At 43.8% G+C, this 25831-nt stretch overlaps 1 protein-coding gene across 1 annotated transcript in view; it reads right to left on the bottom strand.

Annotated features, from left to right (window-relative positions):
• Window positions 1–3256, bottom strand: part of LOC146640684 (protein NLRC3-like) — a 151635-nt gene extending 148379 nt beyond the window's left edge. Inside the window, exon 1 of the mRNA XM_085400044.1 lies at window positions 3182–3256. The gene's annotated coding sequence lies outside the window, so the exon portion shown is untranslated. The remainder of the gene's footprint in view (window positions 1–3181) is intronic.
• Between the last annotated feature and the right edge of the window lie 22575 nt (window positions 3257–25831).

The following is a 25831-nucleotide window of genomic DNA, read 5'->3' as shown; positions in this document are numbered from 1 at the left end:
ATTGATGCTTCTTTCCTGTGTGACAGAAAATAGGAGACAGATGTTTGTTTGTTTTTTAAGTTAATTCCCAATAAAGCTGTTTTACTGCTAACTACATTGCTGTCTGTATTATTGCTGAAGTCCTAAACGATCACCTTTAAAGTAGAGCTGGGCGATATGAGATTTTTTCATATCACGATATGTTTTTTTCATTTCAGGCGATAACGATATCTATCACGATATAAGCCAAATAACTATATTTGTAAGATTTAAATGTGCCGTTGCTCACAAGTAAAATGTGAAATAATCAGCAGCTTGTTTTTATTTAAATATTTATTTCCCATAATAAGTTCAACAGGGTAGATGTACTTAAGGAACATGAGACTTTTTCAGATAAATAAAGGCAAATATTGCAAACTACACAAAAGGCAGCCGCTAAAGCGTTTAAGTTTCAAAATAGAACAAACGAAACAGACTAAATTGTCAATTCCACTTAGAAACAAAATATTAATTCTAAAAATAAATCTTAGTTTGTTTTACAGAAGAACAGACAAAACTGACTAACTTTTGTCAATATCAAATAAACTGAGAACTAAAAGGAAATTCTCAATCTCTCCTTGTTGTATAGCTGAGCTTTTCAAACAGTTTTAACAGTTACTTTAGTCTGACAAAAGCCGAATGACGAATTAGCGCTTCCAGTCAGAGACTGAGGCTACGTCCACACGTACACGGGTGTTTTTGAAAACGGAGATTTTCCGTTCTCGTTTTAAAAAATAATCCCGTCCACACATAAAGGCAGAAATGAAGGAAAACGCTGCTATGAACATGCCAAAGCAGCAGGTGGCGCTAGATTCCTAACCGTGCAGAAATGTTGGCCAATCAGAAGTCTAGAAGCCTCGGTGGGAAAAAGTAAACAAAGCTGGGGCATAGAAGCAGAACCGAGTCGTATGTGTGGAGGGACAGTAACTGTGTGTATATGTAAGCATTTAAACACTGCAGAGAGTAGAATTAACAGTATTGTAGAAATTCATTTCACCGAAACAATAACGTGGCGCACAGTGTGACGCATGCACCAGTTTATTGTATTTCCAGACTTGCTTTCGGTACAATTTACAGTGCACGCTACTCTGTTTTTTGTCAGACTTGAAATAGCCGAAATACCTTCACACTATGGAACTTCTGTGGCTCTTCCGTTCGACAATCTCTCCGGCGTTGGAACCATCATCTGTTTTCTCTTCGGTCACGCTCGGTTGATTTTTCTAGTCGGCACACTCATTTCCTCCATTACGCGCTGGCTGCTTCCCAAACAAACACACCTGCGGCTTGGCACTTGTGCTGTACGTAACAAGTCACGCGACGTGACGCTGCGGCTGTGATTGGTTCGGCTCTGCGCTACGTAATTTGGATTGGCTGACCTTTTTTTTTTTTTTTTTTTTTTTGAGGACAAGAGCGGCGAGGTCTATCGCGATAGCTTAATTTCTCTATCGAGTAAAAGTTATATCGCGATACATATCGTTATCGTTCTATCGCCCAGCTCTACCTAGAAACCAGGTCAATGTGTCTGTAGGTTCAGTCATCCAGGTCATGTGATCTAAGGAGCTTGGAGAGAAAAGAGACATCTTTAAGTTTCTGGAAGACGTTTCATCCGAGAAGCTTCTTCAGCTCTAAAACCAAACGGTGGAGAGTCCCAGATATTTAAACCTGAGAGGGAAAGAGATGCTCACCATTGATCATGTGATGAGTCACATGATCAATAGTGGGCCAACAATATAACAACAATGTAAACACTTATTTCAAGGAGGAAACTGAGAGCCTTTGCACCAGGAGCACTAACATCAGCTCCAGCAATGATCCACTGATGTGTTTTTATTCCATGTATGAATGTTGTTATTGACAGAGATGACGTTTGTGTGTCAGTGATGCAGTGACTGTTGTTGTTACCTGTACAGGCTGGTTAGACTCTATGAAACAGATCATACAGATCTCTGCATGTTAGAAGAGACTATTAAAGGTCATGAATGAGACAAAGGCAGGGAGGCGTCCTTTACAGCTAAACAGCAGAGTGAGAGAACAGCCAGCACCTCTACATTTATCACATTATACAGCACATGTATGATACTGACAGGGATGAGAAGAATTTAGTGATTCTGATCCCATCATTGATATTACTTATTGATTCTCAGTAGCTCTGCTCTGACAGTCACCACCATCACTGAGCAGCATATCAAAGACATTTGTGCACATTAACTGCATGTTGTGGCTCAAATGTTTGTGCATGTTGGAGGCATTTCCTCTTTGTTGTGATCAGTGTTGGTCATTACTCAAAACAGTCATTATTACACATATTACACAGAACACTTTAATTAAAAGTAATGGAGTACGTTACTTCATTACTCCTCATAACATTACTTTGATGTTAAAATGAACAAATGAGCATGTAACAACATAAAGCTGAGGTACAGCCCCACACACCAACACAGATCCTGATGAGGTCACGTGATGTTTCTCTGAGTGTTTATGAACACAAATCAAAGATGAAACAGCACAAAGACACTTCAAAGTGATTCTACTGTAGAAACATGAACAGGTAGAAACCTGCAGCCTGACTGCTCATCACTTTGTTACCTGTTCAAGTTCAGCAGCAGCAGCTCACTTTATCACGGTGCTGGTCTGGGGTCAGTGTTTACTCAGCTTTACGTCACTCTGGGTTCTTGGCTAGCCTAGCTTTAGCTTAGTGTTAGCTTAGCGTTAGCTTAGCGTTAGCTTAGTGTTAGCATGCTGTGTGGCTAGCTTAGCGTCAGAGCTCTGCAGGTGTCTCGTGTGTAAATATTAATCACAGTGACAGTAAAGGAGGTAAAGGGCTGTGACGTCATCACGTACGCTGCGTCCTCTGTGGGCTCTGAGTGAACTCAAAGTACAAACTACAAGTACACAAACACGAACGTAGCTCAGAGTGGCGGACACACTCGGCCTCGTTGGTCCAGCTGTGAGTCCGTTACCGTGAACTATGGAGCGGCAGATTTGTGCTGAACTAAGCTGCACACAGCTGATGTTAGCCAGGAAACATTACACACTGACTTTAATGGAGAGACCGGAAATACAAACACACACAGTTTGTTGTGTGAAGAAATCAAACACGAGCTGAACAAACAGTAAAGTTCCTAAAGACAAACTGTTAAAGGAGGAAACAAAGCAAACTTACAGTTTCTTCACACACCAACAACAAGCTCCACTCCACACCTGGACACTAAACACGGACACACAGGTGAGTTGCTTCCTGGAAGGAGGCGGGGCTCCACCTGAAACTCAGCACAGGTGGGAGGGGCTCAGCTCTGTGTGTGCTGATGTGTTAACTTTAAAAATATGCCGTCTGACTGCTCAGACTGAGTCAGAGTAAAGTTCACATGCTGACGTGTGGAGACATGAAACCTTGTTGTAGCTGCAGGTGTGAACACACTGATCCCAGATCAGCTCTGCTGTATTTGTAACATGAACATTTCTGCTGCAAAGCTTCAAATGTTCAGCATGTTTCTCTGTTTCCAGTCTATAGATCCAGTCACACTTTCTACCTTCACCTGTGCAGTAAAGACTGAGAGCAGAGCTGAAAGCAAGCAATCAGTGAGCAGCATCAACACCTGAGCTTCATTCAGACTCTGTTATTGAAGATGTTGTTGGTACAAAGTTCATCTGCTGCTCACATGAATCCATGAAAGATTCATTTCACTGAATGTTTCTTCAAAGCTCATTTCAACCTGTTGAAGTCATGAATGAAAGTGCAGACTGAGAGTGGATCACATGATGTTTGAGGTGTGTCATGTGACATGTTCAGTATTGTCACACATGTCTAGATTGTCCCTGATATCATAACTGCTCAAACACTGATGATTATATTTGAAGAATTATTCCTGATGGCAGCAAAGTTTGAATGGAGCTCTCTGTCTGTGCTGATTTGTCGCCCTCTGGAGGTCAAAGCACAAACTGCATGATGTCACTGTAACCACCACAGTGACAGGAAGTGTTTTTATGACTGAAACACTGAAATGATGCTAACGGCTGTCGTTAGGCTCACTGACAGCAGTGCTGATGTGTTCATGTCAAACACTGGCTCAGGTCAGACTCCTTCATCCTTCTCCAGCGTGAGGCCGCCCTCAGACCCACAGGAGCTCTGACCTTTGACCTCCTGACCCTAACCATTTTAGTCTTGTTGCATCTTTAAATGCAAATCCTGTGAAATGGTCAGGGGCGGCTTTAGAGAAATTTTCTTAGGGTGGCAAAATCAAAGCCTTTTTCCCCCAAACACATATGCAGGTGGTTACATGTGGTTAAAATGATTCAAATGCAGTAAGTATGCACGTTTTTCATATAAATATAGTCTATAACTTAATTATTGTCTGTACCCACATGATTACACACTTTAGTTACATGAAACATGTGAGTTTTGATGTTATGTACTGTACAGCCTGTATATTAAATACATATGTAGCCCAATAAGTATAAACTCCAGAAAGCTACACAACATGGGGCGCTTCATTTACAAACACAAGTCTAACTTAAGTTTCACTGTTTTTGTTAGAAAACAGTCACATTGTTGCAGCTTAAATGACACAAAATGTCAGAAATCTGCACTGTCATGAACAAACATGTAAACCTCATTTTTCATGATTTGTTGGATTCACCCTCTGAGGTCTGAAATACAACCGGACATTTGTGACTCCTTTGAGTTTACGTTTGTATTTCACCCTCAGATTGTTTCATTTTATTTTTTCCTCCTCTTGCTTTGTTTGGTATCTTTTCAGCTCAACTGAATTTAGTTGTTTTTTCACTGACATACTGCATTAGTATTACTATTACTATTAATGTAACTATTACTGATCTGAAATCACACAAAGAACCATGTTAGGTTTGTAGCATAAACCTATTCGCTGGAACGTTAAGACAATATAATTACACTGCTAAGCAAGACACAAATAGGCAAAGTTCTTCATGTTACTCGTGCACGGGAGAGAACCGGACAACCGCTTGACTCCAGTTGGTCTCGTCCGTCCTCCTGTAACACTGCCCTTTTATTGAGGTTACATGAATATGCATAGGTTCATTAACATACGACGTCTACATACAAACAAAGAGTACCTTGCCTGTGTGTGTGTGTGTGTGTGTGTGTGTGTGTGTGTGTGTGTGTGTGTGTGTGTGTGTGTGTGTGTGTGTGTGTGTGTGTGTGTTGCTGATCAAAGGGTTAAACATCCTTGGTCAGGAAGAGGGTAGTCTCCCCCTCACCCTAGATGGTTCATCCTAGATAACACGGTGAGGAAGTCCTGCAGTTCATCTAAACAAAGAGCACTTAGACTAGAACAGACGTAGCTACGTTAATCCTACCATAAAACAATAAGACACGGTATGACCTCTCATGCTCCCAAAGTGCTGTCTAATACACACAAAGTTTGCAGACTATCAAGGTTCAAAACCTCTACCAATCTACAACTAATTACAAAACTCTAAGCATATATAAGTAAATATTTCTAAGCATAAATGACAATCAACAATACAAATCTAACATACCTAAAATCCTAGCAGTATTTTTTACTGTAAAAAAACCACAGACATGTTGGGTAAATGTTTATAACTTGAAATGCAAATATAAATTGTACATTTTGTAAACAGATACAACTATTTATCTAAAAATGCAGCCAATACACCTGCTGTTTTTTCATTTTCTACAACCATTTAAAATAGCACTCACCTTCCTTCATTTCCACAGTGTAACATCCACCCACCTGTGTAAAATCCAAAATTCCCATGGTGTTGTTCAAAATGTGCTCTGGCACAATCATAAGCATCACTTGCTGCTGAAAACAAGAAAAAAGCCGTCCTGCTATGGGCTGAACCATTTGTTAATGTGGAGGGGGGGACACTATGGAATATATCCAGTTCTAGCATTTATATTCACTGCTGACTGTAACTACGCTCAAACTGTTAAACTTATTTTAATAAACAACACTGTCATATGCAAAACTGGGGTGGCACTTGGGGTGGCAAGGGATCATTTTAGGGTGGCACTTGCCACCCCATGCCACCCTTCTAGATCCGCCCCTGCTGATGAAGCCAACAGGTTCGCTTCATTTGCAAAAAGCAGATATGAGTTTCTGAGGCCACAGTCTTCTGTGGCTGAAGGGGAATCAGGGGAAGCCCTGGAGGAGTCCACCACCCACCAGAAACAGGTCTGAGCTCTCACTGAGTGGTAAAGGGGCTACACAGCCCACATGAGGCTGAGGGATGCAGCCTTCTGTCAGACTGTCACTAACACAGAGAAACACCCGTGTACACTCATACTCATGGGCACATACACCAATCAACCTAACCCCACTAACTGCTCGTCTTTGGACTGTGGGAGCCAGAGAACCCAGAGAGGACCCAGACATGGGGAGAGCATGCAAACAGCTTAGATGTTGGATTTGAACCCAGAACCTTCTTGCTGTCAGGAAACAGTGCCAACCACTTTTCCACTGTGCTGCCTGTTTGACTCTGATACACCCATTTTTGAGCTCTTAAAAACAGCCCTCCACACAACAGAGACAAACCATAAAGGACTTTGTGGCTTGTAGCAACCGAAGAAAGTTTAAGGTGCAAAATAAAGAGGTTGAAAGGAAAGTAATAAAGGAAACATGTAATTATAACAGTAATGTTGGCTGTGTATCACGTGTGGCATGTCATTGTGGGGCTGGCCTCTGTTGGGATTGAGAATATGTGATGGCGGGGGCAGGGTTGGTTACTGGGGTTTATCCTGATCTCCTGTTTAGTGGAACTGTGCTCCTTTGAATCCACAGCACTAACCTGGCACACACACATAAAATGCATCATTGCTACAGAGCACAGCAGGACTCATTATGAGTGGTGGGGCAGGCTGGATGGTGTTGAGGAGTCGTATCGCAGTGACATTGGCTCCCCTGCTTCACTCTCTCCTGCCCCACTAATGCAACTCACTAATCCCTCTGTCCCCTTTAGGTGGGGCTCACGCTGACAAGATAAAATAAGCTGCACGACTGGTGGGTGGGGGCTGTGCTGTCAGCCCCCCTGGGTCTGCTCCTCTGTGATCCTCAGTGGGCCAGTATGCCTCTCCTGGTAGCTCCATGGGGGATGGTGTGGTGGGTTGGTGGGTGCCATGGCGACTATGTGCGGACTAGTGATGTGCGGATTGATCCTGAAATATCGATTCCTCCGATACCAATCATTTATGTTCTAGAATCGATTCTCACATTAAAATATCGATATTTTAGTAATTTAGAGTAAATTTGTAGTTTATCATTAACAGGAACACAGTGGAAAGAAACTATAACATTCGGATTGCCTACATTCAAAGGAACTACTTCCTCTTCCGCCTTTCATAGTCATGTGCGAAATACGGCTGTATAAATGTCTCGCAGCCCCTTGGCGTGCGCACTCACAACAATGGCTGAGCGTAATTGTGCGGATGTATTTTACCTCCACAAACAGCTGAGCCGTGGTTTGCAATAAATGTGGCAAAAAAAGTGAGGTGTTGTGGCCATACTTGCCAACCTTGAGACCTCAGAATTAGGGAGACATTCAAAAGGGCTGTTTGGGCGGATAAATATATTTTACAGGGTTTATTTATCGGATAAAATACGTTAAATGTCACCGTTATTATTGGCCGGCCCGGAAACAGCGGGGGTGTCCAAATTCAGAGGCTGCTTCCACCTGAGGACCGGCCTTCGTGGTCTAAAGAAAGCCGGGTAGTACGTCACGAGCTCCCTCGGTGGAGTGAAACTCTGCCGTCTGCTCCTTGCTGTCTAAAATATAACCGGACACTGACGTAAACTCTTCTGTTTAATCAGTTTTCTGTTTGACGTTTATTCAGCTGTGTGAAAACCCCGGAGGAACCCTCCCGAGGGAATAATAAAGTTTAATTTAATTTAATCTAATCTAATAACTTTAATCTCAGCCAAACCGATTTACTCACGAACAAATAAAACACTGAAAAAGCCAAACAAGAACATTTTTAAGTTATCAAAGTGACTTGTACATCATGTTTAACCTGAGTAGTGAAAGACCGCGGGGGTTTGAAGACGATGTGTCGGCTCAGATATTTGAAGTTTACACAGCTACATTCTCACCTGAAAATATGTTAAAAGTTTTTTTGCGACCCAGAAAGAGAAATAAGAGTGATATTAAAACTAAGTCGCTGCCGTCATTGTTGGAAACTGGAATTGGCTGGGCCGCGCTATGAATTCTGCGATATGGTTTTTCAACTTTGTTGTCCGGGTGGAAAATCTGGAGAAAGGTGGGATTCTCCCGGAAAAATCGGGAGGGTTGGCATGTATGGTTGTGGCAACATCACTAACCTTGTCAAACACCTCAGAGTAAATCATATCACAAAATATGACGAGCGTATGTTGAGGCGAACTGAAGAGGAGGAGAGGGACAGGTGCTGCTAGGGTGAGAGTCTCTCACGGAGTCCTTTAGTCCTCCAGGCAGGCAAGGTGTTCAAATAGCACAACTTTAGTTTTTTTATTTCTATATGATGAACTCTGCATTATTAAGTGATAAGAAGAAGGTATTCTGATGTCCTGTAATCATTATGACGCTATAATTTGAGATACAATAAATAAAATCCGTTTTGTACAAAGTATCGGTATCGGATCAGTATCGTCGATACCACCCTGAATATTACTTGGTATCGGATCGGAAAGGAAATCAGTGGTATCGCACATCACTAGTGAACACACTGATCCCAGATCAGCTCTGCTGTATTTGTAACATGAACATTTCTGCTGCAAAGCTTCAAATGTTCAGCATGTTTCTCTGTTTCCAGTCTATAGATCCAGTCACACTTTCTACCTTCACCTGTGCAGTAAAGACTGAGAGCAGAGCTGAAACCAAGCGTCCAATCAGTGAGCAGCATCAACACCTGAGCTTCATTCAGACTCTGTTATTGAAGATGTTGTTGGTACAAAGTTCATCTGCTGCTCACATGAATCCATGAAAGATTTATTTCACTGAATGTTTCTTCAAAGCTCATTTCAACCTGTTGAAGTCATGAATGAAAGTGCAGACTGAGAGTGGATCACATGATGTTTGAGGTGTGTCATGTGACATGTTCAGTATTGTCACACATGTCTAGATTGTCCCTGATATCATAACTGCTCAAACACTGATGATTATATTTGAAGAATTATTCCTGATGGCAGCAAAGTTTGAATGGAGCTCTCTGTCTGTGCTGATTTGTCGCCCTCTGGAGGTCAAAGCACAAACTGCATGATGTCACTGTAACCACCACAGAGACAGGAAGTGTTTTTATGACTGAAACACTGAAATGATGCTAACGGCTGTCGTTAGGCTCACTGACAGCAGTGCTGATGTGTTCATGTCAAACACTGGCTCAGGTCAGACTCCTTCATCCTTCTCCAGCGTGAGGCCACCCTCAGACCCACATGAGCTCTGACCTTTGACCTCCTGACCCTAACCATTTTAGTCTTGTTGCATCTTTAAATGCAAATCCATCCAAACTGTAGCCGAGCAAAAGAAGCTGGAAGCTGTTCTATGAATGATGTTGTTGAAGGAGCTTGGAAAGAAAAGCGTCTGGACTTCTTTAAGTTGTTTGAAGAGGGACATGGACGTCTTAACGCCCACTCACATCCTGGGACATTTGATCACAGGAAATCACATGATGGGGTGGGGCTAGATCTCACAATGGGTTCACCCAAAACCTTGGCTGATTGTGACCCACACCCGTTCTCACACCGTGGCTCGTGTGATTAGGTAGAGGATCAACAGGGGCTCCGTGTCCCTGAATTTAAACTGAATCTAAACACACCGTGCACAATGCCAAGTTAGATAATGGTTAAAAGAACAAGATAAGAATAAATAAAAAGATAAAATAAGGATAAAAAATAACTTAAAAAAATAAAATAAAAAGATAAATAACTGCAAATAAGTACAAATAAGTAACTGAAGACACGTGTGGTCTGCAGATGTCGATGTACATGGATGTACATGGAGTTTAATGTGCAAAATGAACTTAGTGTGCAAAGTGACCTGATGTGCAAACTGCAGTTTGAGGTCGGTCAGCTGTTCAGGAGTCTGATAGCAGTGGGGAAGATGGAGTTGTTGAGTCTGGATGTTCTACATTTCACACTTCTGAACCTTCGTCTCGAGGGCAGAGGTGTGTCTCTCCTCTGGACTCTGTGATGGTAGCTGCTCTGCAGAGAGGGCAGCGGGGTCCTGATGATCTTCTCCACAGTTGTTATCACTCTCTGCAGGCGTTTGCGGTTTGCAGTAGTGCTGCCGTACCATGCAGTGATGCAGCTGTCAGGCTGCTCTCCACAGTGCAGCTGTAGAACCTGCTGAGGATCTTGGCCAACATACCAAATTTCCTCAGCCTCCTCAGGAAATACAGCAGCTGCTGAGCCTTCTTGACCAGCTGTGTGAGTTTGAGTCCCTCACTGACTCAAACTCCTTCAGTGACACTTGCAGCCTTGCAGATTAGTTTGCTGATCCTGATGCATCTCTGCAGCTGATGCTGTCCCCCAGCAGACAACAACAACATAGATGCTCTCACTAGTCCACTTTACCCTCTAATCACATCTCTGACATCTGCAGGTTGCTCCATAGAGACTCTTGTGCAATGCCAGGTGTTTGTGTTTGTCTGTAGGTACACATTAGATATGACCATAGACGCACACACACACAAGTGAACACAGCAGCACAGATGGTTTCCACCTGCTTCCCTCTTTCTTCACACAACTGTGAGGATGATGAAGAGGTTTCAGGACGAGGTGGTCAGCAAGCACAGGATAAAGCAGGGCCATGAAACTCTCTGGTGCAGCAGATGTTTAATCAGACTCAGCTTTAGGCTTCTTTTCCCACCTGGCAGCAAAGTAACAGCTTCACTAATGTGAACAGTCACAATGTTAAACGTTTCTATATCTTCATATATTTTTATCTGTTGATGCTGCAGAATAAAGTCTGTTAACAGAGTGCAGGATGTGTAGAGCAGGTCCAGCTCTCCCTTTACTGTGTCCACTTTCATCAGCCCCTGTGAAGTGACACAGAGTGCATGTGTGTCTGTCAGCTGTTGTTTGTTGTGAAGGATGGAACAAATGAACACACACTTTTAGAGAAATCTGAAAAAGCAACACGTGCTTGGGCTCCTTCTGTGCTCGTCTTCATTAATGCTGATCTTTCTTTCCTGTTTGTTCTTTGGCACAAGCTTCAGTCTTTTCTCCCAGGGCTCCTTCACACTTAGAAACACACCTACATTCATTTATACACAAACATCATGAAACAAAGGCTTTGTAAAAGAGGACATGAGATCCTCTCTGAACAGCACATTCATATCAAACACAGGACTGAACAGGATATACTGAGTCTGTGCTGTTTTCATTGTTACTTGCTGAGTATTTTTCCAGTGTTTGAAATGTGACTCAAGTCTGATTCTTCTACTGTGTGTGAACTCTAAGCAGCTGCATTAAACAGCTGCTTTTCAAACGAGGCTCAATCCTATGACTCTGTGAATGTAAACTTTTGTCACCTGCATAAATAACAATCCTTGATCTAGTCAGGACTGCAGTGCTCCTGTGATCCCAGCTTATAGATGGAGGCTAGCATGAGAGGCTCACCAGCTAAAGCAGCACACCTGGGTCTCCCAGCCTATTAAAAGCAGCCCTTTGCTTCACCTGCTTCACTAAACATTATTATTATTATTTAAGCAGAGTGGTGTGATTCATGTAGGCATTGCTGTGTGACAGGAGGACTTTTCTTGCACACCCACTGTTGTGGATAGGCGTAGCTTTGGGTCACGTGGTGTCGGTAATAGTAATAGTGATCGCTACATCACCTGTTCACGTCCCGAGGGAACTTTTGTGAATGAGTGGGTGATGGGAGAAGTGGACTTTTGCTGAGTGCTCAAGCTTAGAAGGTTTATTTTGATCACTGTTTTTCTGGATTTTAAGGATTTGATAACAAATAAAGACGTTTTTAATCTGGAACTTTGACTTACGTTTGAACAGCGGGCGCGTCAACATTATTCCCCTATTCAGCTGCTCGTCGAATCAAAGGCTTGACAGTCGCCAATACCCACCAAATGAGGCGCACATGCTTCCACGCCCACTGGTGACTGCACACATCCTTTCAAGGAAGCATTTCATTCATCCCTAACAAATGGAAGAAAACACTGTGCAGCGTGTTCAGGTTTGAACGTGGCCCTGGCCTCTCTCTGCATCCACCTGCATCGGCCTTCTTTTTTTTTTTTTTTTTTTTTTTTTGCCTGTCCCGTTTGGCTCTTTTGCATCAGAATTGTTGTCTAAAGGCAAAGAAAGATGCCCAACGGATTTCTTTCACCAAATGGACCATCCCGGCCTTGCCGTAATGGTCCATTTGATTCACCTTTTATTGTTTATTTTATTTTCACTTACTGAATACGGGACAGAGTTGACTGGGAGAAAGAAGGGGAGAAAGAAAGAGGGAAAGAGAAACAGCTGAGAAGAGTGACGGGGGAGAAGGGCAAAAGACAAAAACCAACAGAACAGGCAGAGAAAAAAAATGCATATATCAATCACCTGGGTCACCTGCTGAGAAAGAAAAAAGAAAGCAAGCAGAAGAGAACAAGAGTAATAGAATAAACAACATCACAATGATATATGGGAATATGACAGTAAATACTAAATGTTAAACATTATTGTGCAGCACATAAGATCAACAGAACACAGTGTGCTTTGAGGTAGGAGCCAAAAAGGGTGTAGTTTGTGGGTGTGATCACCCGTGTGTACACCTGTGAGCATGGACGTGCTTGTTTTTTGTTTTTTAAAAGGTTCCTTCATGTAATGATCTGCTAGAGGGTGTGGGGGGGCCACAGCCCCGTCCTCCAGGGCATGAAGCAGGCATGGAGGAGATCAAAACTCCAGACATCCAGAGGCCCCCAGAACACAAGAGACCAAGGAAGACCAACAGAGGGGCAGCCGCGCCACTGTCCCAGAAAGAGCTGAGGAGAGTCCCAGATGAGGGCTCACTCAGCAGCCGCGGAGCAGAAGCCAGGGGGGGTTGCAGTGACGCGCCCGTGAGCTCCGCCGGCAGCCAGCCGTGCCTGAGTGACCGAGCCCCAGGCCGAGAGGCCGGGGGCACCCCACCTCCGAAGTGGCCCGAGCGAGCCCCAGGCTCCAGGCCCCGATAAGCGGCCGCCAAGGAGTGAGCCGGTGTGTACCTGGACGCCCATCCCCGGACACAAAGAACCACCAACGCACCGATGTCTGAGGGGGTCCGCCACTGGCAGGTGAAGTGGTGGTAGGGGGAGATAGGCCTCCAAACCTTGGAGGGCCTGAGATGTCCCCAGAGAGGTGGTGTCTGATACCCAACCTGACATATAGACACAGACATACAGGCACACACAGACACAAACATCCATTCCCACCCTCATGCTCTCATATGCACTTACTCCACACTCAACCAACGTGGAGACAGACATAAAGAGACATTGTACACACGATCACACTCCCCAAGTGTACCCTACAAACCGGGTCTAGGTGCCCCCGCCCCTGGAGGGGGGAACTGCACCCAGACCCAGGTGGTGTTTCCCTTTTCCCTGCGGTGGGGGGAGGCAGACCGCCCCGACTCCGCAGCAGCAGGAAGGCTCCACACTCCAGACCGCAGTCGGACGGCCAACTCCTCCTACTAGCCCTCCCGCTCCAGCAGGTCGCAGAGAATGGGGGTGAGAGAAGACTCCAAACCTCCCTCCACCCGCTCATTGTAATGTTGATGCATGTGTGTTCTAAGGTGCATTTAAAACCCAGGAGGGCTTGGAGCTACCTGCCAGAGAGCAGCAGGTAAGCGCATAGTCCCTCCTGCTAGCCCTCAATGTCTACGTGTATTTAAAATTGAGAGGTGGGCAACGACGCCGGGGGTGAGGTGTACACCCTGATGGTAATTTGGACTCCGTGTATCGTGCCCACCCCCAAGATCCTATATGTATGTGTAATGAGAGTGTGAGTAATGTGAATGTCTAAGTTGTGGGATAAAATTGAGGCAGAGGCAGCCAGAAGGGGACAGGGGGGGGGGGGGGGGGGGTAGCCTCCTCTGCACCCTGGTGACATACCCCCACTCCAAGGCCCTGCATGTGTGGGTGGTTGTGGTGGAGCGGGAAGAGGGAGGCAGCTGGAGATGGGGAGGGAAGGAAGGGAGGGGCAGTGACCCCTCCCTGGGGCCAGCTCCCCCGCTGACCCCAGTAGGCACCCCCATACTCCGCGACCCGCCAGGGAAAGGGGGCCCAGGCCCATCCAGACCGGGCCCAGTGCAGCAGCGCCGCCCGGCCCCACAGAGCCCGGGACAGTCCACCCAACCCCACCACAGAGAAAACTGCACCCACCCCACCATCCACTCATCTTCCAGACTACATAAGACAATAAACACCCAGGCTGAGATCTTCCTCCACCTCTCCTGTATCTCCCCCTCCTGCAGAGGGAGCTCCTGAGGAGAGGAAAGCTCCTGCAAGATGTGACAATCTCCCCCACCAGTTGAAGAGCCCCCCAGGTGGCTCGACGCACCGGCGGCACCCTGCTCCAGGGCTGGGCCCCCATGCACCCACCCGCCCACAACCCCGGCAACACACCAACCAGGACCCAAGCCCCCGAGGCCCGGTCCGGGTCCCAGCCCAGAGACGGAGCGTCCCCAGAACCTCACGCCCATCCCGGACCCACCCAGGGGCAGCCAGGCTACCAGGTCAGTAACCCACGTCCGTCAGCACAGACCCTCCCCTAGCCCCGCTGCGCGCAGTCGCGAGGAAACAGTCACCTGAGAGCCAACAGAGCCCCTAACCGGACATGACCGCTACCCCGGGTTGAGCCCCCCAAGGAAGATGCCTCCGGGGAACCCCCCGACGCCCTAAGCCTGTCCCTACCCCCACACCAATCACAACAGTGAAGGCGGGACCAAACTATGACCCCCCACCCCCACTAGGTGATGGAGCTGATCAAAGGAGCCCAGAGCAATTGATCTGATGTGGTGGCAGAGGCTGTATCAAGACTAATGTAATCTAATAGATAATTTCTATATTGGTTAGAATTAAGATTGTTTTTATTTTTCCAGTTCATGAGGACTGTTTTCTTGGCTATGCATAGGGCAGTGAAGATCATATGGGCGATATTCTTTTCTGAAGTGACATTATCTAAGCTGCCCAACAAACACACTAAGGGGGAAGTTGGAATGTTACATTTCAGACACTTCGATAAGTCTTCACATATCTCGCGCCAAAACTTCTGAACTGGTGGACAGAACCAAAGAGCGTGGATGTAATTGTCCGGTGAATTGGTTTGGCAGTGTGAGCAGTTGTTGGTAGACGTAAAGCCCATCTTGAACATCCGATGACCTGTATAGTCCACTCTATGTAATATTTTGTATTGAATTAATTGAAGACTGGGATTTCTAATTAGATGAAAGGTTTTTAAGCAAATCTGAGACCAGAAGTTTAGGTCTAAGTTAACTGATAAATCCGCTTCCCATTTTGCAATAGGAAGTGATATTGATTCATCTGTTTTAGAAAGCATTCTGTATATTTTGGATAGTAATTTGGGGGGTTTAAGAGTAAGAAATTGAACCACACTTGGTGGTGTTTGTAGTTCAACTTGACCCGGTTTAAATTTCTTTTTTACTATGGATTTAATTTGTTGATATTCTAAAAATCTTTTCTTGTTGATCCCATATTGTGTAACTAGTCCGTCAAATGAGATAAATTCTGTTCCTTCTAGTATATGTTCTAAATATTTGATTCCTTTATCACTCAATCTGAAAAGTTTATCATATTATTGTTTTGTAATATGTCAGGGTTGTTCCAGATAGGTGTACGTTTGCATGGGATTAATGAAGACGCCGTCAATTTTAGAAACTCCCACCATGCTGTCAGAGAAGAGCTGATGTTGATGCTTTTAAAGCATTCATGTCGTTGGATGTTTGAGCTGATAAATGGTAGGTCTGAGATCTCTAGATTATTGCAGAGTGCTTGTTCTACATCTAGCCAAGGTTCATCTAAGAGGGTGTGTTTTAGCCATCCTGAGATAAACTGAAGCCTGTTGGCTAAGAAGTAGTGCTGAAAGTTAGGCAGTTCTAGTCCTCCTTTATCCTTGGTCTTTTGTAGTGTTTTTAAGCTTATACGTGGGGGTTTATTTTTCCAAAGGAATTTGGACATACATGAATCTAGAGATCTGAACCAATCTTGTGGCGGTTTAGTTGGGATCATTGAGAATAAATAATTGCATCGGCCTTCTTGTGTGTTGTACCTCCAGCAACCCAACAGCACATCCACTCCCTGCTGAACTGCTTGGTAAAGTTTGAATCAATTCTACTTTCTTTGTAGGTACATTTCATCTGTGAACTCCTGAACTCCTTTACAGCAAAGGCTGCAACTCATTGGTGGTTATGTCACCACGAGAAGATTTTATTCTTTTCCAGAATTTTTTAGGATGATTCAGATGTTTAGTAGTTTTTGAAGGACAGGATTCTGATTTGGCCTTTTTAATGAAGGAGGCTGAACGATTTCAGAGCTGCCACAAATCAGCCAATCTGCTCCAGATTTAGTTTCTCCGGCCTGAGCAGCATCCCTGTTTTTAAGGAGACTGCATAGCTGAGGAGAAAACCAAGGATTGTTTCTGCATTTCACTCTAAATCTGAGCATGGGGGCATGCTTATTTATCATTTTGATGAAATGTCATAAAAATAATTCCATGCCAGCTCACCATTGGTGATCAGGTAGTTTCTGTTCCAGTTACAGTCCCATAAATCATGAAGCTTGCTGCCAGAAAAGCTTCAAATCTCCTTTGAAATCTGTTTGTGGTCTTGATTGTGGGAGCTTCAGTTGTCTGACTCCAGCTGCTACACAGTGCTCACTGATATCATTTGCAAAAACCCCAGTGTGACAATATTTATCAGTGAAGCAGAAATCAGGAAGTGACGACTTTTCTTTGAACATTTGCTAAGGCTAAGCTGTGCTTTCTACCACAGTTGGGAACAGAGGAAAGAGAGTATATTATCCTTAATATGTTAGGAAAAAAGAAATCTGATACCAAACTGATATAACCACAATAGTCACATATCAAGTAACCAGAGTACAGCTGTGCAGGACTTTTATTGTGAAAAGTAGGAAGAGGAAACAGTTTTCATGAGCAAGCTTTTCTGACATGTGTATTCAGTGGTTGAGAGGAGGCGGCAGACAGCAGGACAGTCACAAACTCCCGACCACACTGGTGCTGGGAATCCCACAGTGCTCGTCCTTTAATAAACACTCCTCACCAACAAGGCCCAGCTGAACGGCTGCTGTCTTATCATACATGAAGCCAGCAGCGTTCATACAACAGAGGGCAGGGCGCATGCTTGTGACATCACGAAACATGAAGTTGTCTTAAAGAGACACCACACTATTGCGACTGTTACACATGGAAACTTATAAGCATAACTTCTCTCCAACAAACGTGGAACAACAGGAAGATCCTTTATAAACACAAGTCATTCCTTCTTCTTTATATGGAGGAATTAACTGGAAACAAACTTGAAGGACAATTTAAAGGAGTTTCTTATAAAATGCTACACAACTTTAAAATTTAGAGACGAAGCCAAGAAGACACTGCAGAGGTTTCAGCCTGATGTGAACTGTTCTGCTTCTTTCTGTGAGTTACGCACTGAAACTATTTATCATCTATTTGATCAGGATATAAACAGCAGAATCAGAGTTGTTTCTAACAGCAGTCTGTTTCATTATTGATCCAACAGCACAGATTTATCACTGATCTCTTAAACCTGATCACTTAACCCTTTCACACACAGTGCTCACTACAGTTACAGCTATTCAAAGGCTTGTATTTGTGTTGATGGTATACTTGCACATAAACTCTACACTAGACACTGATGTGTCCCTCCTGTCAAAACCTGTTGTCCACCTAACTGGACATGTAAAAAAACTGTTTGAAAAGTACACGTTTAAATGAAGTTCAAAAATATTTTTTCATGCCTACAGATGAATAAAAACACTTGAGAACAAAATCCTGATTGAGGTTGTCATAATTCATGCGTGAAAGGGTCAAAACTAGAAAACAGACGGGACAGACGGGACTGAGGGACAGGAAAGGGAGGAAGAAAGATGAAGGAAAAGAAAAACAGAAGGGAAGAGGGACAGAGAGAAAGGAAACTTAAAAAGAGAAAGAAGAGAAAACAAGCAAAACTAACAGAGCAACATACTAAACACAACACCATCACGTTAATCTAGCTAAGTGTAAACAGCAGTAAATACTAAATATTGAATGCTGTTGTGTAGCAAGCAGGACCGACAGCGCACAATGTGCTTGGAGATAGCACCAATAGAGGTGTAGTTTATGTCTATGAACAGTGAACACCCGTGTGCACACCTGTGTGGATCAGCGCGCTCGTATTCAAAAGGTTTCCACATGTAATGGTCTGCTAGAGGATGTAGAGAGCCATAGCCCCGCCCCCAGGGCATGAAGCAGGCATGGAGGAGATCCAGGCTCCATGCCTGCTTCTGTCTGTCCCGTCTGTAACAACTGAAAATAAAATAAATAATAACAGCAAAGGTCAATCAAATGGACCAATAAAGCAAGGCCGTGATGATCTATTTGGCAAAGTAAATCCATTGGGTCTCCTTGTTGGTCTTCAGACAACAATTCTGACGGCTAAAGAACCAAATGGGAGGCAAAAAAACAAACAAACAAAACAAAAAACTAGAAAATAAACGATGACGTTTTGAGTTGAAAACAGTGACACAGATACAAAATCACATAGTTCATAATAAAAATGACTGCTGTGAATCTTCTAAATCCAGTGGATGATATTCAGGTTGTGTTTGTGCTGATTACAGAACCACGTGATGACTGCAGTGAAGAAGAGCAGCATATACTGTCACACAGCCCCGATAGCAACATGACTCTGGACCAGATCTGTAGACCAGGTCTGGACTGGAGTCCACCTGTGCAGTGGAACCGATCAGGATGGGATCTGTTTGTTGTTGTCACCTCTGAAGAGCTTTGACGTTCAGTTTTACACAGTTAAAATCATTATTTGCGCCTAAGAAAGATCCAGTGTTTCTGGTCTAAATGTGTCATATAAATGCATAAACCACAGGATTTACCACTAAGAGCTCCTGTCTGGCCAGAATGCCGTTAGCCCCCTGTGTGGATGTTATAGCGTGGACAGGGTGAAGGCCAGATCAGTGAAAGATAGAAGAAAGCAGAGGAATAGAAGAAAGAAAAGGGACAGAAAAGAAGGGTGGTGGGGAAAAGTCGAGGGTGAAGCAGATGTACACAATGGGTCTCCACCTGCTGCCACAGATGGAGCTCCCACAGCCAGGGGAAGGAGTACTAGCGGTCCAGTGCAGCGGCCAGCCAACCACTGCAGAGGCCGGCCACTTCAGAGAAAGCCAAAGACGGGACCCTGGACCCCAAGAACCACCCGACACCTGGGGGAACCCCGACCGCGCAACTAAGAGGAACAAGCCATCCCCGGAAAACAACCCTCATAGGAGCAGGCCAGCAAGTCTCGCACCAGTTGTGACATCACATCCTGTGTCGTGCGACACAATCGTTGTGGTGCGTTGGTCAGTATCGCTTAATTTTTGTAACTTGATCCATTGTGCCGTGGTCGTTGCAATCATGCTCATTTTCCCAGCATTTTAATGATGATCCTGCACCGAAGCTCAGAGACACACGAAGACACAGAGTGAGATGTTGAAGCAGTTTGAAAACTTGAATTTGTGGAGAGAACGTTGCAAAAAACACCCTCAACAAAGTCGTGGCTTCCAGGTTTGGCTTCTCCTTATCAGCTCGTGTGACGTGAGCATAAATCTTTGCACAGATAATGTTCATATGTGGAGTCCTGGTTTTCTGCAGTTAACTGTGACCCAAAGCGTATTTTTAAAGTGGTTCCAGGCAATAAAGTCTAAAAATAAATACATCTACTTCCTTTTTCTGTGTTCCAGCCTCAGTGACTCTGACACAGTGCTGTAATATTTACACCTCTGATGAAAACAGAGTTTGTAGTTGCAGAGAAATACTCGACTCATTTTGGGCATTTACGAGCAGGAACCTCAGAAAGCCCCTCGCTGCTTCACTGGTTAAGAAGCAAAGCAAACATTAGTTAACAGTAATGTTAATTAAGGCCCAAAGTTTAGGAAAGAAAGTTATGAACTGTTTCTGAGAGACAAATAACACCAGGATCCTTTTTTGTGTAGCTGACAGCTGGTAACTGTGCAGGGGCGGGTCTAGCAAAGTGTTGCCAGGGGGGCAGGTAGGGCATTAACAGGGAGAGGGGGGCACAAAGACATACTTTTCTTTCTTATTCTCATTTAAAATGTCTCACTTTTAATAAATAATTATCTGAATCTTACAACAAACGTTTTCATCTGATGTAAAATGTATAGAAATCCATTATTGTACATAGTCATTTTTTAGGGTCCCATCATAATTTCTTCAGAAGTAAGTACTGCATATGATGCCAGTGTTTCCCACATTTTCTAGATTCTGCACCAGTACTGTGTGTAAAATGCATCAAAAAGTCAGTTTGATTCTTTCTCACCTGTCTTTCTGTCTCCTTTCACTTTTTAAAGGTCGCCATGTTAGAAAACATATTTTGCCCTGCCGTGCTGTTTATTGATGTGGCAAATGAAAGGTTTATGAAAATATATCTAAATCTGTCATCAGTAATCAGCAATGATCATGTCTCACCTCTAGTCTCTGTCTTAATTTCAGGTTTCCACCGTGTGTTGTAGATGTTCAGGAGGTTAACTCGACCAACAGTCTACTTCCTGTTTAGAATACCAGGACAGGGAGGATGGTGTAGGTTTAAGTTTATTAGACTGATGCATGTATACCAACAAGACAGCGTCCATCACTGTGACAACAGCGTTTTCATTCAGAGGCTTTATGGTTTTTCCTTTAATACCTGGTGGGCCGGTCTCCAGTCAAAATGCCCGGGACCATTTTTTGTCCCAGTCCAGCCCTGGTCAGGAGTCACAGTCAAGTGTGAGCTGCATGGCCCCTCTATGAACATTGTGGCTTTCCTAATGGCCCCTGTTGAGTCTAATTGTTGGATGTTATCAGTGTGTTTCTTAAATTTTACAGGTCTTAGTTCAATCTGTAGGATCAAGACATTCCTTTGATCCTGACCACCTCTCCACCCACTCTGTGCTGGGGGAGGATTATTGTCGACACATCTCTGTGAAGATTCTGTTTCTTGTGTGGTCAGCTTCCTGCCCTTTAGTGGCTTCACTGTGTTGTGCACGCTGAACCAATACAGGAAGTGAACCATATATTGGGTGTGGGGTAGATTACCATTTTATGACTAAGGATGCTGGTAGAAACAGTTGGAAGTCACACACACAGAGAGACACACAAACACTAACTCACTCAAACAGCTGAACTACAATGATCCATGTAGCAAACACAAACTGTTATATCGCCTTTGGGCTTTTGGAGCCTTGACCTGACTTTTAAAAAATAATTGGAAAAAAGCTCTATGCTGCTACAAAATGAAAAATAGATATTTGCAAAATTCTGCCCAAGTATGTATTTTACCTGGTTACTGCGTGTGGCGGGCGTGGTCTGCAGCGCCGCTGCAGGGGAGGCGGACGCACCTGAGCGGCACCCGCAATCACGCCTTAACGTCTGTGCTCTCTCTGCTGTTGTTGGTGTGTGTCGGGCTGTGAGCTGCAAAGCTACAGCCGGCTGTGTGCGCACAGCAACCGTGTGTGTAAAGTGGTCAATAAAGAGATGCTGAAAAGTTCATGGAAACATCGTCGGGTCTGCCGTGATATGTTTACAACGGGACTTCTGCTCCTGAACCTCTGCGCACAGCGTCTGCATGTCGGGGCTGTACGAAGTCACTTTATCTCTACAGGACTGTAAGCTGTCGTCTGTGAGGCGTGAGCGTGTTTGTTTGAACACAGTTCACGGTGGAGAACAGCTGCTGACATAATGTGGATCCGAAGATCCATAACTGGCCTACCTGGGGCTGAAAGTCTCCATAAATGCAGGCGTTTCGGCGGCTACACCGGCTTCCACGAGTGTGACGCTTATTTTGAGAAAATAATAGAATATAAATGTATTTTTATATTTCAATATCACAATAATCTTCCAATGTAGAACTACAAGTTAAAAAAGAAGTAACATAAATCAAATCCACTTCAGCTAAATACTTCTCATTTATTTCCATCTTACATGCTGTGACTGCAGCCATTCCCACATCTCTGTGAATGGGACTCATGGACATGGATCAGTGGTTGTTGATCAATGGTCCTGAGAATCTGCATAATTAAGATGAAGGAACGGAGCTCCCAGCCCATCGTTCCTGCAGCTGCTTTCAGTCTTTATGCAAATGTCCTGTTTGTAAGACTGAAACCTGCAGCTGAGACTGAAGACGTCACCTGATGATGACGACACGTTTCTCCCACAAAACGCTGCGTCCAGATGAACAGAAGCAACAGACTCACTTTCCTGGATGATTGAGATGCATCAAGACTTCATTGTGTGTTACTTCTCATTCAGCACAGACACATTATTCCTGTTAGGTCATGTCAGCTGTCACTCAGTACAAGCACAACTGTGAACAACACAAACTTCTCTTCAATGTGTCACAGAAACACTAAGTGTGAGAGCCTGTATGACACACAGGACAGACTGTAAGCTCTGCTGGCTGCACAGCACTTTGTAGCAGTTTTCCAACATGTCCTCCACCCGTGATGTCAGTGGTGGGACCCCAGTCACAGCACTCAGCACCACCTCCTTTAAATGGATTTTATAGCAGTTCCTCCCGTTACTCGGTGCAACGCTTCTTAAATGTGTTTTTGCAGGATAAAACACAGCAGGTGGTGTAGAGAGGACGTCAGCTGACGGAGCAGAGGGAGGCAGACTGTGGATAAATGACAGAGTGAGAGGAGAGCAACCATGACAGAAGCACAGGTGTGGCAGATAGAAGTGGCTTTATAGACACTTATTGTCAGTCCTCGTGCATGCTGTGGAAATAAGTGTCTGTGTCATGAGGTGACATGTGAGCTTATCTTTGGTCAATAAAGCTGAACGACCAGTTTTCACTTTGCTTGTTACGCTTGTTTAGTGACGTCTGGGTTTCTGTGGAGCCCGAATTTTGATGAGTTCTGGTGAAATCATCTGAGATCATCTGAGCATCGGTGAAGAGTCAGCAGAGAAAGTGTGGGACAGAAGTTTGCTTTGGACACATGGACTGAAATCAAAAAGTAACAAACAGGATTTCCAATGGACAGTATGGAGAAGTGAAAGTACACAAAGGCTGTGCTGGAACACGTGTGTTACACTTTTTGACAGCTGAGAACAAAACACAATATTTTGCATCATCTCTGCAGTGTCTCTTCTTTCCTCTGCTGTTGTGCTTTTAGCTCCAAACTGTTTCAAATGGTTTGTCAGCAAGCTGACCTCTGACCTCTGCAGTACTAACTCCTGACCCGTACAAAGAGCGGGCGTTTCTGACCTTTGACCTGCAGCTGTATGTCTCTCAGTCTCAGTTCTTCTCTCCGTCACTGATGGAGCAGGTGTAGTTGCTGCTGACAGTCAGTCGTTTGTTTTCTCAGAGTGAGGCTGAAGTCTGAACTGTTCAGAGCATCAGGTCTCATCAACGTGCGCTGCTGTAACGCCGCTTTGTCCTCTGAGATCACCAGGTATGAAACCTGAGTGCTGACAGAGCAGCATGTTCCCCCTCATTCACCTCCACCACCACAGCCAAGGCATGCTGGGAAACTGAGGACACACAGACGGAGAACTGAAGTGTCTGCTGTGTGTTCATCTCAGAGTCCTCACAGGTGACACATTAGCTCCAGAACACCAAGCCAGGTGTTTGAAGCCTGACAGGGATTCTTCCCATCCAGAGGGAGGATTTAGCTGCACAACAATGAACATTAGTGTGTAGTTTAGAAACACAGACTGTGCCTGCACTGCATCTAGTGAAGAAAAGTGTTACTGCCAGAGAACGAGGCTCCTTTAAAGCAGCTGATATTAAGGTTGAAAAATCAACAATAAGCTGATGTAATCAACGTTTCACAAAATGGTCAGCAGCTAAAATCTGGAGCCGTTCTTTGCTGGTAATTAACAGTTTGTTCTTGTTAGCTAATTATGTCATTAAAGGTAGCAGCAGAAGCCTTGTGTTGAAAGCCCATTCACTCACACATTCACACAGTATGTGTGTGTCTGTGTTACACTGTGGACATCCCTTCTGTTGGAGCGCCATCTTGTGGCAGGTTTAAGAAATGTTCTTCTTGTAAATCCAAACTGATGCACCTCCATAGCAGACTGTGGAGGCTTTCAGTGACATGAAGACTTGATTTATACTGTCATATTCTCCTGTTACACAAAGCACAGCACGCTGAACATGGATGAACTGAAACTCCCAGCATCTGACTGAGGAAAAGCACAAATCATTCTCACACTGACTCCTGCTTGATTTTAGATTTGCTTTCAAATCCTCACACTTTCATATGAAGCACTAAATGGGCTCCAGACTGTTTATCTCAGCTTCCTGTCAAACACACTGCTGCTCACACCGAGGCTCAGTTTACTCCTCCAGCCTGGCTTAACCTGCTGTCTGTTAAAAACAGTCCCACACTCCTCTGTTTAATCCTTCTGATCAGACTCTTTGATTTTGTATTGTTTTTACCTGAACTTGTGTTTTTGACATGGTTCTGTCTGTGAAATAAAGCTCACACACACACTGCTACAGTCCTTCATACACTTAGAAACGAAGCTGCTCCTTTCCTCAGTGCTGACACATAAAGAAGAGTTGCTTTTATATCCAACACGTCTCTGTTCCAGAAAACAGCTTCAGCAGCCTCTGAGTCTGAACTTGGAGTTGGTTATAAGCCACAGGCCTGTGTGCACAGCAATGAGGAAATATAATGCAGTAAGTGAAACATGGATGTGTGGAACAGATTATCCCAAAGGTTGATTCTGTTCATCTGGACGTTCTCAGTGAAACATTTGGTCTCTCGGTCAGGTGACTCCTTTAGTCTCAGCTGACTGCAGCTTTCCAAACCTTTGTCACTGGATCACTCACTTCATCTCCAACGTGTCCCTGACACAGACAGCTGGAGCCGTTACAGCAAAATCATTGATCATCGTTTTTAGAACATTAGCTGGTGTTGGTGGGCAGGCTAGCAGTGCTAATTGTTAGCACTAGTTCTGCTGCTCTCCCTTTGTCTCTGTTATTGTTGGTCTTTAGTGAACAATAGAAAGTGTCTTCATGAGACTGTTGCCTAATGTTCAAATGTAGATAACACCACCTGCACCAACCTGTTACACAGCACAACCCTCTGGTGTAGCTTTGCCCATACGGTAAAAAAATATATTTTAAAATACATTTTAAAATATATTTATATATTTAAAATGTATTTTAGCACATATATTTTTTGGCCATTTTTTGTATATTTTGAAATATATTAATAAAATATATTTCAAAATACAATTTAAATGTATTTAAAATCATTCAAAAAAATATAAATTTAACCCTTCATATATTTCTAAGAAAACACATTCACATGTAACATCTGAAAGAAATCTTTATTTGATGTTTAAAACATACATATAGCATATCAATCAAGCAAGGAATATTCATTTTATAAGTTTATTCTCATTACATACTTAAACATTCTAAAAGAAACACACACACATATACATATATGTGTGTATATATATATATATATATATATATATATATATATATATATATATATATATATATATATATATATATATATATATATATATATATACACACAGTCTCAGTTCCCCCAGCTTTCACGGCAATCCTCAAAGCCCTTCTGGACACGCTGGGAAAC

Source organism: Rhamphochromis longiceps, unplaced genomic scaffold, assembly GCF_057381845.1.
Source record: "Rhamphochromis longiceps isolate RC_006_pf unplaced genomic scaffold, R_longiceps_female_GT1.1 unmapped_scaffold_4, whole genome shotgun sequence".
Taxonomy (NCBI): Eukaryota; Metazoa; Chordata; class Actinopteri; order Cichliformes; family Cichlidae; genus Rhamphochromis; species Rhamphochromis longiceps.
Note: the sequence above shows the minus strand (reverse complement) of the source record. Positions and strands in the feature narration are given on the sequence as shown.